Source organism: Microcaecilia unicolor, chromosome 2 (assembly GCF_901765095.1).
Source record: "Microcaecilia unicolor chromosome 2, aMicUni1.1, whole genome shotgun sequence".
NCBI classification, from domain to species: domain Eukaryota; kingdom Metazoa; phylum Chordata; class Amphibia; order Gymnophiona; family Siphonopidae; genus Microcaecilia; species Microcaecilia unicolor.
In genome coordinates this window covers 415,912,210-415,927,165 of record NC_044032.1, presented here as the reverse complement: position 1 = coordinate 415,927,165, position 14,956 = coordinate 415,912,210, and the positions used below count along the sequence as shown (strand labels likewise).

The 14,956-nt window shown below is 45.3% G+C and overlaps 1 protein-coding gene across 1 annotated transcript in view; it reads left to right on the top strand.

The window, feature by feature from the left end:
* Window positions 1–14,956, top strand: part of UNC5C (unc-5 netrin receptor C) — a 644,470-nt gene that overhangs the window by 423,471 nt on the left and 206,043 nt on the right. The gene's annotated exons all lie outside the window — the stretch shown is intronic.

The window sequence follows — 14,956 nt, the reverse complement described above, 5'->3', positions numbered from 1 at the left end:
GTCTTTAGATATTGGGGTAAGTAGGATGTTACTATATTCCTCAGGGAAGGAACCTTGTTGTAGCATGAAGTTTATGTGGGATGTGAGGTCTTCTATGAATCAGTTGGGGGCAGATTTAAGTAGATGACTGGGACATGTGTCCAGTTTGCAGTGGGTGTTGGCGAACCTATGAGTCGCTTGTGTGACTAATTCAGTGGTGAGTAGATTAAATGTTGACCAGTTATGGTCAGCTGGGTATCTACCTGGGAGTAGGTCCAGGTTGTCGAGGAAGTTTTCGATGTTGGAGTGCAGTGCCACCGGTGCTGGTTGGAGAGCTGTGTGCGGTGTCGGCCCGCTTGGAAAGTGGCAACGGAGAAGTCCAGGGTTGTAGGTTCATCGGCCACAGGTGAGGCCCTCTGTCTGCAGAGGTGTAGGAGGTCTGCTTTTGTAGGAGGTCTATGAGCTGTCCCGGAGGTTCATGAGCTGTCTCGGAACTTTGCCTTACTTCCTCGGGCGGTTGTTCAGTATTGGGATGAAGATGTGGCCGTCCTTCGGATGCCTTCACCGCGGTCATTGGCCTGCATGGTCCAGAGCGATCAGCTGACCATGCGTCTATCTGGATCCCTGTACCGGCTCACGCGGCCAATGCCAATGGGTACGCTCCGAACCGTGTGGTAGGTTCTTACGTGGGCTCGCACCTCCGCGATTGTGTGACGCCCAGACCGGGTGTGGTGGTCTCTGCCCAGGGCCAGTCTTAGCTGCAGTACCCAAAGCTTCCTCTGCTATGTTCTCTCAGATCGGGGCCATCTGACACGCTATTCACCATCGACTCAGGCCTCAGGCTCGGCCTCGATTTCCGATGGGCGCTTCGGTGAACTAGCGGTGGCCCCGTTGGTAGGATGGTCAGTAGCGCGGGAGGTGTCGATGTCGCTGGAGGTAGGCACCGTCGGACGGACACTGAGGTCGGGCTAGGTGGCGATGTTGTTCTAGTTGGGTCATGGCTGGTCAGCAATGCGTGGACATGGCCGGTCAGCAATGTGGCCCCGGCTGGGGTGGTTGCGGCCGGCTGTCCACGGCTTCCCGACCTGGATAGGCAATCGGGACTCAGTTCGGGTTCCACAGTGCCTTCCCTTCCCATTACCAGCGGGATCAGGCTGGTCCACGAGCTATCTTCGGTCTGGTCCGCCAACCAGCTCATTTTCGAAAGAGAAGGGCGGGCATCTTCTGACCCAAATCGGGAGATGGCCACCCTTCTCTCACGGGCACCCAAATCGGTATAATCAAAAGCCAATTTTGGGCACCCCCAACTGCAGTCCGTCACGGGGACAAACAAAGTTCCCGGGGGCGTGTTGGAAGGGTAGCGAAGGCGGGATAGGGGCGTGCTTAAGAGATGGGCGCCCTCGGCCAATAATGGAAAAAAAGAAGGGCGGCCCTACCAAGAATTTGATCCGCTTTTTTTGGACTCTTTTTTTAGGTCCAAGTCCCAAAAAAGTGCCCAAACTGCCCAGATGACCACCGGAGGGAATCAGGGATGACCTCCCCTGACTCCCCCAGTGGTCACTAACCCCCTCCCACCAAAAAAAACCGAACTTTAAAAACATTTTTTTGCCAGCCTCTATGCCATACCCAGCTCCATGACAGCAGTATGCAGGTCCCTGGAGCAGTTTTCAGTGGGTGCAGTGCACTTCAGGCAGGTGGACCCAGGCCCATCCCCCATACCTGTTCCACTTGTGCTGGTAAATAGGAGCCCTCCAAACCCCCCCAAAACCCACTGCACCCACATCTAGGTGCCCCCTTTCACCCATAAGTGCTATGGTAATGGTGTAGAGTTGTGGGGAGTGGGTTTTGGGGGGCTCAGCACCCAAGGTAAGGGAGCTATGCACCTGGGAGGTATTTTAATGTTTTTTTTTTTAATTTTTAAAAGAGCCCCCCTAGGGTGCCCGGTTGGTGTCCTGGCATGTGAGGGGGACCAGTGCACTATGAATCCTGGCCCCTCCCACAACCAAAGGGCTTGAATTTGGTTGTTTTTGAGATGGCCAGCTTTGGTTTCCATTATCACTGAAAACCGATGCCGACCATCTCAAATCCGCCCAAATCCTAGGCATTTGGCCAGCACCAACTGTATTATCGAAAGAAAAGATGACTACCCACCTTTTTCGATAATACGGTCTGTCCCGCCCCTTTGCGCCCCCATCCTCGGAGATGGGCAGCCATGGAGATGGGCGTCCCTGTTCGATTATCCCCCTCTATGCTGTTAACAAAATTGTATGTTTTATTTTAAACTGTACCTGCTTAACACCACCTTGGGTGAATCTCTTCATAAAGTCGGTTAATAAATCCCAATAAATAAATAAATAAATAAATAAATAATAGCCACACATAGTTCTTCAGCAATAGGCTCTGTTTTTCAAAATCTCAGGCATAAAATATTCCCTGTGCATGAGATTTGGAGACAGCAAAAATCCTTTCTTGTGTAGTACACACTTAAAGAAGGAGGATGGGTATGATCTTGAATCTTTCCTGTACAACATGATTCTTATGTTAGCAAATCATAAATCAACCACAGCCGGCAAAGACTCCAGCTTCCTCCAGGACCAATACTGTTATCAGAGCTCAGCACTTCATGCTTGATTTAAGATGTGTGTTTTGGTGATTAACAGGAAAGGCTTGAGTAGACAGGTCAGAGGAAGCACAATTAGAACTAAATGCCCATTTGGCCTATTTTTAACCTGGAAATGTACATTTCCCAGATTTGCTCAAACCTGCATGCTCAGATCATCAATTTTTTGTGCTTATAAGTCCTTGGGGCTGATTTTTTTTAAAGATTTGCTCCAGTGTTGTCCTGAATATATGAGAGAGAAAAAAACACGTTCTGTTATTTTCAATTGGGAAAAGGATGGTTAAAAAATGGTACAATTTATGCAATAGTACAAAATTGGTGCAAATTAAGTCAGTTTGCACTTTTGTACATAACTCAGTTCCATCTATATGTGTTAGTTTTGTGGGATTTTGGGGAAGAGGGTGCATATTTAATCTAGTTTTGTGCTTGTTCATAGATGTATAAGGAGGAAAACGACTACAACATTTCTGAAATGAGAGAAATCTCTATAGGCAAATGGAAATATTTTGAGGTCTCTTAAATGTGCCTTCAGTTTCATGTGAACACTCGTAATGAATGGATAGTTACACTATCTACTGAAAAGATGCATTTACAATGCCTTAATAATTGCATGGGGCAAACGGTACAGAAGCAAGGAACTGCTTACCAGGATATGTTTGTGATTTACTAAGACTTATGGGCCAATTTTAGTACCCTTGGAGCTCAGTAAACAAATTTTGGTTACTTAACCTCTTGACTCAACCAGTCTTTCAGTGGCACACCCATAATAGAGCATTTACAACCTCTTGAAATTCTTCGCAATGCATTACTATAAAAGCTGCTTAACCTTTGTAAGTGGAAGTTCTGTTGAGCTCAAAGACAGCCCATTAGAAAAGAAAAATATGTTTTCATTTTCCAAAGACTTAAACTTGCTTAGTTTAGTGGGAGAGTCCTAGCAAGAGTTACTGGAAGGAGCTCAGAATAGAAGTACTGATGAATCCCTGAGGTCCATCGAGTGCAGGAATTTATCTTCCCTGACAGTAATGCTTCATTGTTCTGCATGTTTCTGGCTTGCATCACATTTCTGTCTGACAAGTGTCCATCTTTCAAGCTTATTCATTAGCCACCCCAGCATTACATCTGCCTTAGAGGCGTCTGGTCTGTCTCTTATCAGTTTCTCAGATATAATTAAGCATGTCCTGAACATTTGGCACGCCCACTCCCACCCTAGGAGAAAAATCCAGAGCTATTCTGAAAAGACAAACTAGATTGTGGGAAAGAAAATAATGATAACTCACTGGCTAGATGTTCTCAAGATAAGGATTTAATGGGAGATTTTGGAAAACTGAACTATTTTGTAAAGGTTAGAAAAACACTTGCTCTAACTGTACAAATTGTGATGTGTAAATGAATGCTAATATGTAGTATCTACTGTAAGGTCGAAAAACTAGGGATGTATGCAGGGGAAATATAACTTTATTTTTATTGGTAATAGCAAACAGACAACAAATACAAGGTAACTTTAATCAATAGTCACCAACTATACACAAATATAAAGTCCCCCCTCCCCCCCCCCCACCCATAAAATAAGCACTAGAAGATTCTAAGAAAGGAGATAATGGTACCAAGTAAGGAAAGGTGCCCATCTGCGCTGATAACCATCCAATCGGCCTCTCTTCAGCACAGTAGGTTTGCTAAGATAATAGGCATACCAAGTAGCACTTCTAAGCTGTACCAGTGACAGAAGTGCAACTGACTTCCAATATTTAGCCACCTCTCGCCAAAGAATTGCCAAGCATAAAAGGAGTAATTTACTCACATCCGGTGGAACAGAAACAGGCACCATATTTAGTAAAAACAGAGCAGGATCCGCTACTATTGATATAGAGAGCATAGTGGTAAAAACCTTCGCCCAGCAAATCCAAAAAGAATGAATATAGGGGCAGTCCCACCAAATATGAAAACATTTTCCTTCCCCTTCACAATTTATCTAACAGTCTCCTGCAGAGACAGGTAAATAACAAGCAATTTGTGCAGGCACTCTATACCAGTAGTACAATAACTTGACCCCATTCTCCTGCAAATTAGCCAAGATGGAAATGAGTGCCAAATTGGAATACACACTCTGCCACTCCTGCGGTGTCACAACACGCCCAAGATCTTGCTCCCACTAGCGAACATAGGAAGGCATCTGCTAAGAAAGAGGAAGAGATAAAAAATCATATAGAGTAAAGATCGTTTTTCGCTGACACAATCCTCTGGTAAGATATTCCTCAATCAAACGGAGTAGAAGGTGCTCGCAGCCTCTCTCAAAAAGGTGCACTACAGACTAAGTGTCGAAGTTGCAAGTACATTAAAAAATCCTTACAATCCACATGAAAAGTATGTTATAAGTAAAAATGAGACAAAAAAACAAATGCCCTGAAGAAGTTGGCCAATCCCTTCCTCTCCTAATGTTGAAAAGCATGTTTAGACCAACTCTCAAGAAGTGGAGACAGCACAGAAAGTGGGGCACATCGCGGGACCCGACCACCCTTAAGCAGCATGCAAAACAAACGAACCCAGAGTGCTACAGAGCTACGTATGATCGGATTCAAAATACACCAGCAACCAGACACTTCAAACGAAATCCAAAAGAGTTGGGAGCACGAGCTGGATTCCAACATTCCCTCCTCAATCTTTATCCATGGCATAGGAGATGCCAACCCCCCACACCAGAAAGACATGAAGCTGGGCTGCCCAGTAATAACACCGCAAGTCAGGAACTCCAAGACCCCCTTCACGCCTTCATTTCATTGAAACCCATTTAGAGACCCTTGGAGGTCACTTCCACCAAAAATATTGAAAACACTTACACTGTAAGTTCGCCAAAACTCGTCAAGGAACAGGTACTGGAAGAACCTGACATAAGTACAGAAATTTAGGTAATAACATCATTTTACAAATGGCTACTCTCCACACCCATGTATGAGTCAAGCCATGCCAATGGTTTAAGGCCAGTGAAAGCTCTTAAATCACTGCCTCATAATTGTACTTATATAGATAAGAAGTCCGGGCAGATATTCATGCCTAGATATCAACTGTACTGCTTAGCCCACCTAAAAGACAAAGAGGCCTTCAGAGAGTGCACCCTGTTGGGATCTAAACTAATATTAAGAAACTCAGTTTTACTAGCGTTCATCTTAAAACCAGAAAAGGAACCATAGGTATGTAATACTTGAAGAATAAGACACAGAGATACAGGTTCTGTAACAAATAAATGAATATCATCTGCAAAAAGAGAAATTTTATATTCATCCATACCCACTCTTAGTCCTCTAATACTAGAGGTCTGACGTATCTGGGCAGCCAATGGCTCCACTGTTAGAGCAAACAAAAGGGAAGAGAGGGGACAACCCTGCCTGGTCCCCCTCTCCAAGGGAAATGCTTCCGAATAACCCTCCATTTACTAGAATTCTAGCCATGGATGACTGATATAATGCCGCTATCCAAGAACGGAAATGCTATCCCAAGCCCATATGCTCCAAGATCATGTGCATGAAGGGTCATTCCACACGGTCAAAAGTGTTTTCAGCATCAACCTCAAGTAAAACCATGGGAATCCCCTCTTGCCTTGCATACCAATTTAAGTGAACATCCCTTTGAACATTATCCCTAGTGGCTCGCTGAGGGATAAACCCACATTGATCCTCATGAATTAAGCTAGTTATATGCCCATTCATGCACCTCACAAACACACTAGCCAGAAACTTAATGACCAGGTTGAGGAGAGAAATCGGCCTATATGAACTGTATTGTGTTGCATCTTTCCCAGGCTTAGGCAGAATAGTGATCCCTGTCTCCATCATCGAGAGGAGTAAACTAGCCCCCTCCAATATTCCATTAAAAACCTGAGTCAATAAAGGGGAAACCAACCCCTTAAATTTCTTGTAGAATTTTGCAGTAAGACCATCCAGCCCAGGGGATTTGCCTGGTTTCAGAGACTGAATTGCAAAGTTCAACTCCTCAACCTGAATGTCTTGATCTAGACTATCACGTTGACCCTCCATAAGACATGGCAAGGCTATCTCATCCAAATACCTGTGTATATCTGTCTTGGTAACTCGCGTTTCAGAGGAGTACAAAACTGAGTAAAAGTGCAAAAAAAAAGTTCTCATCTCCTCAGATTTAAAGTATTCCATCCCATCCATATCCCGGAGGGACACTACCTGCGTGCATACCTGCTGATGTTTCAGTTGAGAAGCTAGCAATTTACTGTCTTGATTCTCCTCCTTAAAGTAAACCTGCCAGGCCTTATTTAGGTTAAACACTACATCGTCTGCCCAAAGAGCCTTTAGTGACTGCTGAAGATCACCAGTTTTTCACATCAAAGTGGGAGTGGGTTTCTGACTGCACTGCTTCTTTAACAAAATGTTGGCATAAGTCCCTGTCCTGCCTCTCTCTGTCCCTTTTCAGCTTACTAGCTGTGACCCCACGGGGCCTTCACGGGTTTTTAATCCACAGGACCCTGCAATTCTTTGAACCTCCTAGCTGAGCTGTCCTCTTACCAGGAGAAAACACAGAGACAGCCTTCCTGTGGCTGTCCCTCCTCCGGATGCCCTTGACCAGGATTTACAAACTCCCAACCAACAGTCTTACTTTTTTTTCCCCTTTATTTATTTTCTCCAACACAGTCCTTGATACATACTATCAGCAGGGTTTTGCTTCATATTTTTATTTGTTGCATTTGTATCCCACATTTTCCCACCTACTTGCAGTCTCAATGTGGTACCGTGTTGGCAATCGCCAATTCCGCTTTGAGAAATACAGAGTGGTATTGCATTAAAGTTACATTCGTGACAGAGTGAATTAGATAGTCAAGGAGGGTAGTGGAGATTTAGGTATGTGCATGCTGACCTATTTGTGTTCCTGGTTGGTAAATCTATGAGATTTGTCATGTAGGCTGGGGCTTCGCCATGAATAATTTTATGAGCCAGGGTGCAAATTTTGAACGCAATTCATTCTTGATTGGGAGCCAGTGTAGTTTTTCGCATAAGGGTTTGACGCTTTCATATCTCGTTTTTCCAAATATGAGTCTGGCTGCGGTGTTTTAGGCAGTTTGGAGTTTCTTAATAATTTGTTCTTTGCATCCGGCATAGATTGCATTACAGTAGTCTAGGTTGCTTAGCACCATTGATTGTATCAAGCTGCGGAATATTTCTCTCGGGAAGAAAGGTTTTACTCTCTTGAGTTTCCACATTGAGTGGAACATTTTCTTTGTTGTAGTTTTCGCTTGGCTTTCTAGCGTAAGGTTTCGGTCGATTGTAACTCCGAGAATTTTCAGGCTGTCTGAGACAGGGAGAGTGTAGTCTGGGGTGTTTATAGTGGTGGGTTTATTTGTGTTGTATCGTGATGAGAGGATGAGACAATGTGGTTTTTCTGCGTTGAGTTTTAATTGAAATGCATCCGCCCATGAGTTCATGATTTGTAGGCTGAGTTTGATTTTGTTTGTAATTTCTGTTAGATCTTGTTTGAAAGGAATGTATATTGTGACGTCGTCTGCGTAGATATAGGGGTTAAGGCCTTGGTTGGCTAGGGATTTGGCTAGTGGGGTCATCATTAGGTTGAAGAGGGTCGGTGATAGAGGTGAACCTTGGGGTACTCCACATTCTGGTTTCCATGGTGATGATATATTCAATTTTGATATCACTTGGTATGTTCTTGTGGTTAGGAAACCCTTGATCCAATTAAGTACATTTCCACCGATCCCGAAGTATTCTAGGATGTTTAGTAGTATTTTATGGTTTACCATGTCGAACGCAATGGACATGTCAAATTGTAGGAGAAGTACACTTCTGCCATTTGCAATTTCTTGTTTGAATTTGGTTAGGAGAGTAATTAGTACTGTTTCGGTGCTGTGGTTGGAGCGAAATCCTGATTGTGATTCATGTAATATTGAGAATTTGTTTAACTAGTCGGTAAGTTGCTTGGTAACCATACTTTCCAGCAGTTTGACTACCAGAGGGATAGATGCTACTGGGCGGTAGTTGGTGATTTCATTTGCTTTTTTCTTTGAGTCTTTAGGTATTGGGGTGAGTAGTATGTTGCCTTTGTCATTAGGAAAGAGTCCATGTTGCAGCATGTAATTTAGGTGTGAAGTGAGGTTTGCTATGAAGCGTTGAGGGGCTGATTTTATTAGATGGTTAGGGCATGTGTCCAGTTTACAGTGGGAATTGGCGAACCTGTTGATCGCTTGGGTTATGATTTCGTCGGTAAGGAGAGTCCAGATTCGGTTTGTCCAGATTCGGTCTGCTGGATATTCACCAAGGGTTGGGTCCATACAGTCAATGAATTTTTCAACCTTCAAAATCAGTGGTGTTCTGTGGTAGAGTTTTGGGAAGGTTGACAATTTTCTCGTTGAAGTATTTTGCAAGTTTATCTGCAGATGGGGTGCTTGTATTGGTTGTGGTAACCAATGTGGTATCTGGTAATTTATTCACAAGTTGGTATAGTTTATGTGTGTCTTTGTAATCTGGCCCTATTTTGGTTTTATAGTAAGACCTTTTGGTTTGTCTTATTGCATATTTGTATTTTCTTTGCAGTTGTTTCCATGCGTTGAGTGTGTATACATCTTTTATTTTTTTCTATGTTCATTCAAGCCTCCTGGCTAGTGTTTTTAGTTTTTTCAGTTCTTCATTATACCATGGTATTGAATTGTGTCTTTGTGAGGTTCTCGTTTGTAGCAGTGCTATTTAGTCTAATATGCTTCTGCATCTGTTGTCCCAATTTAGGAGGTAGTGTATCGAGTTTGTTGACCATTTGTTATTGTATATCTGTTGCCAGAATATTACAGAGTCTACTTGGCCTCTCGTGGTGTAGGTTGTGCGTTCATGTGTGTGGTGCGATCCTTTTTTTTTGCCATTGTAGGGATAGGTTTAGTTTGTGGTGGTCTGACCATGGTGTTCCAGTCCATTTTGTATCTGATAGTATTAGGTTAAGGTCTGAAGACATTTTGTGTGTGATAAGGTCAAGTGTGTGCCCTTTGGCATGGGTTGCTTGCATATGTGGCCAATTAAGGTCCCATAGTAGGAGGAATTCCTTGCATTCACGGGTATTGGTACAGTTGGGGTCTTCTAGGTGTAGGTTTATGTCACCTATTATAAGTAGATTGGAGTTGGATATACAGGTGTTTGATATAAAGTCCATGAAATGTGGTTGGCAGTCATGCCAGTTACCTGGTGGTCTGTAAAACAAAACACAGTTTAGGTGATCAAGCAAGGTTGTATTGTGGATTCTAACTGTTGGGGTGTTATGGATTCAGCTACGGTTGCTATGGTGAAGTGGGATCTGTGGATTAGTGCTATGCCTCCGCCTCTTTTTTCTTTTCTTGTCCAGTGAGTGATTTTATAATCTGGGGGGCAAAGATCTAGAATTATGGGGTCCTTTTGATCATGGATCCAGGTTTCGGTGATGAGTAGTAGGTCAAGGTTGTCTGACGTGATCCAGTCTGTTATTATTGTTGCTTTGTTAACTACTGATCTGGCGTTTATGTATTCCACTTTAATTTTTTGGTAGGGGTCAGCTATGTTCGATGTTGTATTGCTTTTTGTTAGTTGTCTATTCTCTTGTCCTTATGTGTTTGTTGTGGCCTTTCTTTCCCTTGTGTTGATTTTGTCCTCATATTGGAGGTCTTCCATTATTTTTGTTGTCATTTTGTTGGGATGTATTGTATCTGGACAGTCTAGTGATATTGTGTATTGTGGGTATAATGTTGGTTTCTATGAGAGGTGTGGTTAGTGTATGGTGGATTAGGGATAGGGAGTAAATTATTAGGAGCAATTTGAAGGTGTTCATTGTGGTGTTAGATTGTTTTGGGCTACTGGATGACCGCGTTTGATGGTTAAGTTGTTGGGCTTTGTTCTTAGGATGGTATCTATGGGGTCTGAAGTGACTCTGAGGTTGTATAATATTGGTGGGTGGGCGGGTTGATTGATTGTAAATGACTAGGTTACTCACAGTTAGGTGTTCAGATGAGTTTTTCCTGTGGGTCTGAATTTACTCACAGTTGGATGTTTAGGTGCCAGTTGATCCCGTTGAGCCAGTTATGGTGGTTCAGTGCTGGGTGGTCAGAATGTGCGGTCGTTTGTCATCGCGCTTCAGTTCCGCGGAGAATGTCCTCAGTGGTGTCTTCGCTTCTCCTCCCTTCCTTCCTCAATGTCTCTGCCGTCTCGGATCTTGGTTTGCCTCTCGAGCGTGTGTGGTCGCGAGCGAGTGCTCCTGTGCGCTCCCTGGTCGGGGTGAGGCCCGGTTTCCTTTTCTCTCCTGGCTGGGCGATCGGGCGAGGGCCTTGCACTCCCGTGCGCTTCCTGGCCGGGGTGAGGCCCTTACGCCTCTCTTTTCCTAGTTGGACAGTCTAGCGTGGACGTCATCCGCTGCTTGTTCAGTGCTCTCCGCGTCTCTCCCGGCGGCTGGGCAGCTCGCTGAGGTTGGGGCGCAACTGCCTGTGTCCCAGTCTGTTGACGTTTCCTGAGTCTGCTGTTCCGGGTGGTGGCAGCCGAGGCATACGGGCGGACCGCTTCTACTCCGATCGCCGTTCCCTGTCCGTCAGCTGCTCTTCGTCCCAATCAGCTGACATCTCCCGAGTCTGCTGTTTCAGGTGGCGGCCAAGGCATGTGGGTGGACTGCACCGCTCACCCACTGATTCCTGGGCGAGGTCAGGTGCGGGCATCGGATCTGGCCAGGGCAGCGCTGCGGCCATGAGGGAGGAAGTGAGCGGTGGTCGGTTCCCAGCACCGAGTCCCTGGCGCAGAGTCGTTCGTGCGGGAGCCTTCGGAGTGCTGCAGGGATGACCTGTGTTCAGTGGTACTTATGTGCACGGGACAGGTCGGGTGCAGGCGTTGGATCTGACCAGGGCAGTGCCGCGGCCATGAGGCAGAGGTGAGCCGCGGTCATTTCCCAGCACTGAGTCCCCCTCACCGAATTGTTAGAGCAGGAGCCCACGGAGCACCACAGGGATGGCACACGTTCAGCGGCACTCACGCGTGCGGGACAGGTAGTCGTCCGGTCCCATTTGCGGCCGTGTCCCTACCGGGGTTACTGGAGCAGCGGCTCCATGACCCTCTGGTCAGCGGCCAAGACAGATTATTTCCTTCACTCTCTTCTCATTACTTCCTGGGAGATGAAAGGGGTCCCACCCACTCTCTGTCAGTCTCTGACATCTGACAGCCATCCACCTGACCCCAGTTGAAAAACCCTCACCCCCTGTTGGAGTGCTTCTGCAGCTACTTCTTTCCCTCTTTCATTAAGTCACAGAACCATGTGGCCATGAGCCCTTTTACCTGCCCACCTTTAGCTCGAGCTAAGGCTGAAATGTCCATGGGCTCTCCATCTGAAGTCTCCTCTCTCTCCAATCCTCCTGCCAGTCCATGGGCTCCTCTACAGCCTTCCACCCCAGCTGCTTCCCATCCTCATTATCTCCATCTCCCAGCTGTTTCCTATTCTATTCATCCAGTCCTCCCAGATCCTCCTCCTTTCTCCTAGGGTTCTGGGACTCATAGTGGGGGTAACACTTCCTGATCCTACCAGGCCTGTCTCTCAAGCTTCATTGACCTCAATGGTGAAGGAGACAGGCTGCTTTCCCACACTGACCCTGAACCCTTGATTCTGGCCCTTTCGGCTCTGTCTTCTCGTGGCAGTCTAGGGTACCCAAGCGACTTCCCCCTCCCCGCTTCTCCTGCTTGGTGACCCTTGCTCCCCACCTGATCACATAGCTCACGTTATAAAATGGCCATGGACATAATCCTTTAATCTGTCCCACAAAATACCCAACGAGACCTCCAGGCCGACATTATCTTGTAAGAAAAGGGGAATTTCCTTGTTGAGGTTTTGCACAACACACTCCTCATCCAAGAGGGATTCATTAAGTTTCCATAAGCAAAGTCTTTTGACTTCACACTGACCCTTATATGCAAGCCAAATCAGAGCATGGTCAGACCACACCGCAGTATCAATTTCCACACTCTCTAGATTAGAGAGAAACCCTTTATCAACTAGAAAGTAATCAATACACGAGGAAGTGACATGTGGACTCAAATGTTAAGTAAAGACTCAGCTGGTTCTATGGAAATATTGCTAGGCATCTACCGGCCCCATATACTCTATCAAAGCTAATAGCGCTTTCTTGTCAGATTGCTTATATGTCCATTATGCCATAAAGTCCAATTTGGAATGTAATATCATATTAAAATCACCTCCCAGAACCCACAAACCAGTAGGCCACTGCAAAAGAGATCACTCTAAATCCATGTAGAAGGCCTTCTGGGAATCATTAGGACCATACACTGACACTAAATGATATACCTGCCCGTGAAGCTCAAGCTGGACAGCAAGAAAGCAGCCATCAGAATCTGGCAGGACTTGATGGATAATCGGGTGAATTGTGTTGGAGATCAAAATGCCCACTTTCCAGCATTTCGCAGAGGGAAGAGAAGCAAAGAACTGCAGCGGATACCCCCTACGTTGCAAGACGTGCTGATGGCGCCTCAATAAATGTGTCTCTTGTAACAAACAAATAGTAGCAGATAGCCTAGGCAGTTCTTTAAATAGACATCGTTTAAAAGGTGAATTAAGCCCTTTAACATTTAGGGCTTAAAATCACCCATAAACTCCTATAATGTGAATTAGCCCATATTGTGCCCAAGCTATATCTTTCCCCAGCACCTACTCCTTCTCAACCCTTATCAGAAAACTCCCCATCCAAGATAACCCATGTCCACTCCTCCCACGCCCCCCACCCAAAACAACACAATCCCCTCTACCCATCCACCCTGTAATCCTCACTACACCCCTCCAACCTTCACCTATATCCCCAAATAACCCTCCCTCTGAGTATATCAAAAATGAAAGAAAGAAAGAAGCGAAAGCATCCCCTCCCTTCCACCAACCACCACCATTACTGCAACTGTGTCCCCAAAACCAAGCATACCACTCACACCCATATGCACCCGCACTGTTAATGCAATTATAGAGCAAAAAGCAAAACTCACCTCACCCCGTCTATCGCTCAAACAAGTCATGCTCACAAATCAGGGGCACAGTAAAGAAAACTAAATAGTCATCCCGCAGCCCAGATATGCCAGAAAGTATAGTGCAGATGGAACACAGAACAGAACAAACAACATTGAAGTCAAGTTCAGAATGCTCAATGTGCACGCACATTTTCAATCTGCTCTTCCAGGATCTTTTCACCCCCCTCCAAAAGAAGAGTGCTGGCTAAGTGCTGCAGTACTAGCTCAAAATTCAAGTAGTCTGGGGTCTCTGGCAGGCCTCTAACTCTGATGTTGCAATGCCTGGATCTGTTTTCCAGGTCCTCTATTTTGAGTACCAAGTCTGCATTAGACTACCACAAATCCTCCATACGTTTATCCATAATGGTAAGAGCCTCTGAGGTCCTGTAGGCGCTGCTCCGATTCATCAATTCTTTTGCCCAGTTCTCCAATATCCCTCCACAAGTCCAAGCCCAACACGGCCAGGTCATTATGCAGAGCTTTAATGTCAGATTTTAAATCATGTAACCACTCACGAATGTCTCCGAACGCAGCCAACTCCTTCTTAAAGGTCTCTACCCCCACTGAAGTGCTCAGACACACCGCTGAGCTGCCCGCGTGCCATACCTCCACCTTAGTGTTAGGCTCCATGCACAGGGACTGCACTGCCGCCAAGTAAGAAAAGCGAGCAAAGTCAAAACGCTGCAGTTTTGAAGCCATCCAAAAGTAAATTAGAAAATACTAAAGGACTCACAGAGATGTTAAATAAAGCTTCAGACCACAGGATGACTATCAGGCTTATTTTCGAAAGAGATGGGTGTCCATCTCCCAGGGTCGCCCAAATCGGCATAATCGAAGCCAATTTTGGGCATCCCCAACTGGACGCCCATCTTGTTTCGATAATAAGGGTTTCCCCACCCCTTCACCGGGACATCCTGCGAGGACGTCCTCAGGAAAACTTGGGCGCCCCTTTCGATTATACCCCTCTATGATATAGTAGTGATTGAGGCCAGGGACCAAGGAGCAGCAAACTCAAGCTGCCATTCCAATTGATGACCCAGAGGAATTATTTTCATTTTGGTGCGGGATTTTTTTTCCCAATTTTTGGGTGTTTTTTTCCTGTTCATTTCACACATTTATTTTAATCACTTTTTAAATGTGCCTTAGAACTTAGTAACATGCTCAAATGGATTGCATGTGTGTTAATTCAGAGGTTAACATTCATCAAATTGATTTTATAGGCACTAAAATTTTTGAAGCATGTTAATGAACGGAATACCTGCTAGCAACAAATGCATATCCCTAATGAAAACTACGACATGAACACCTGACAAGTTCTCCTGTGATGGAAAGA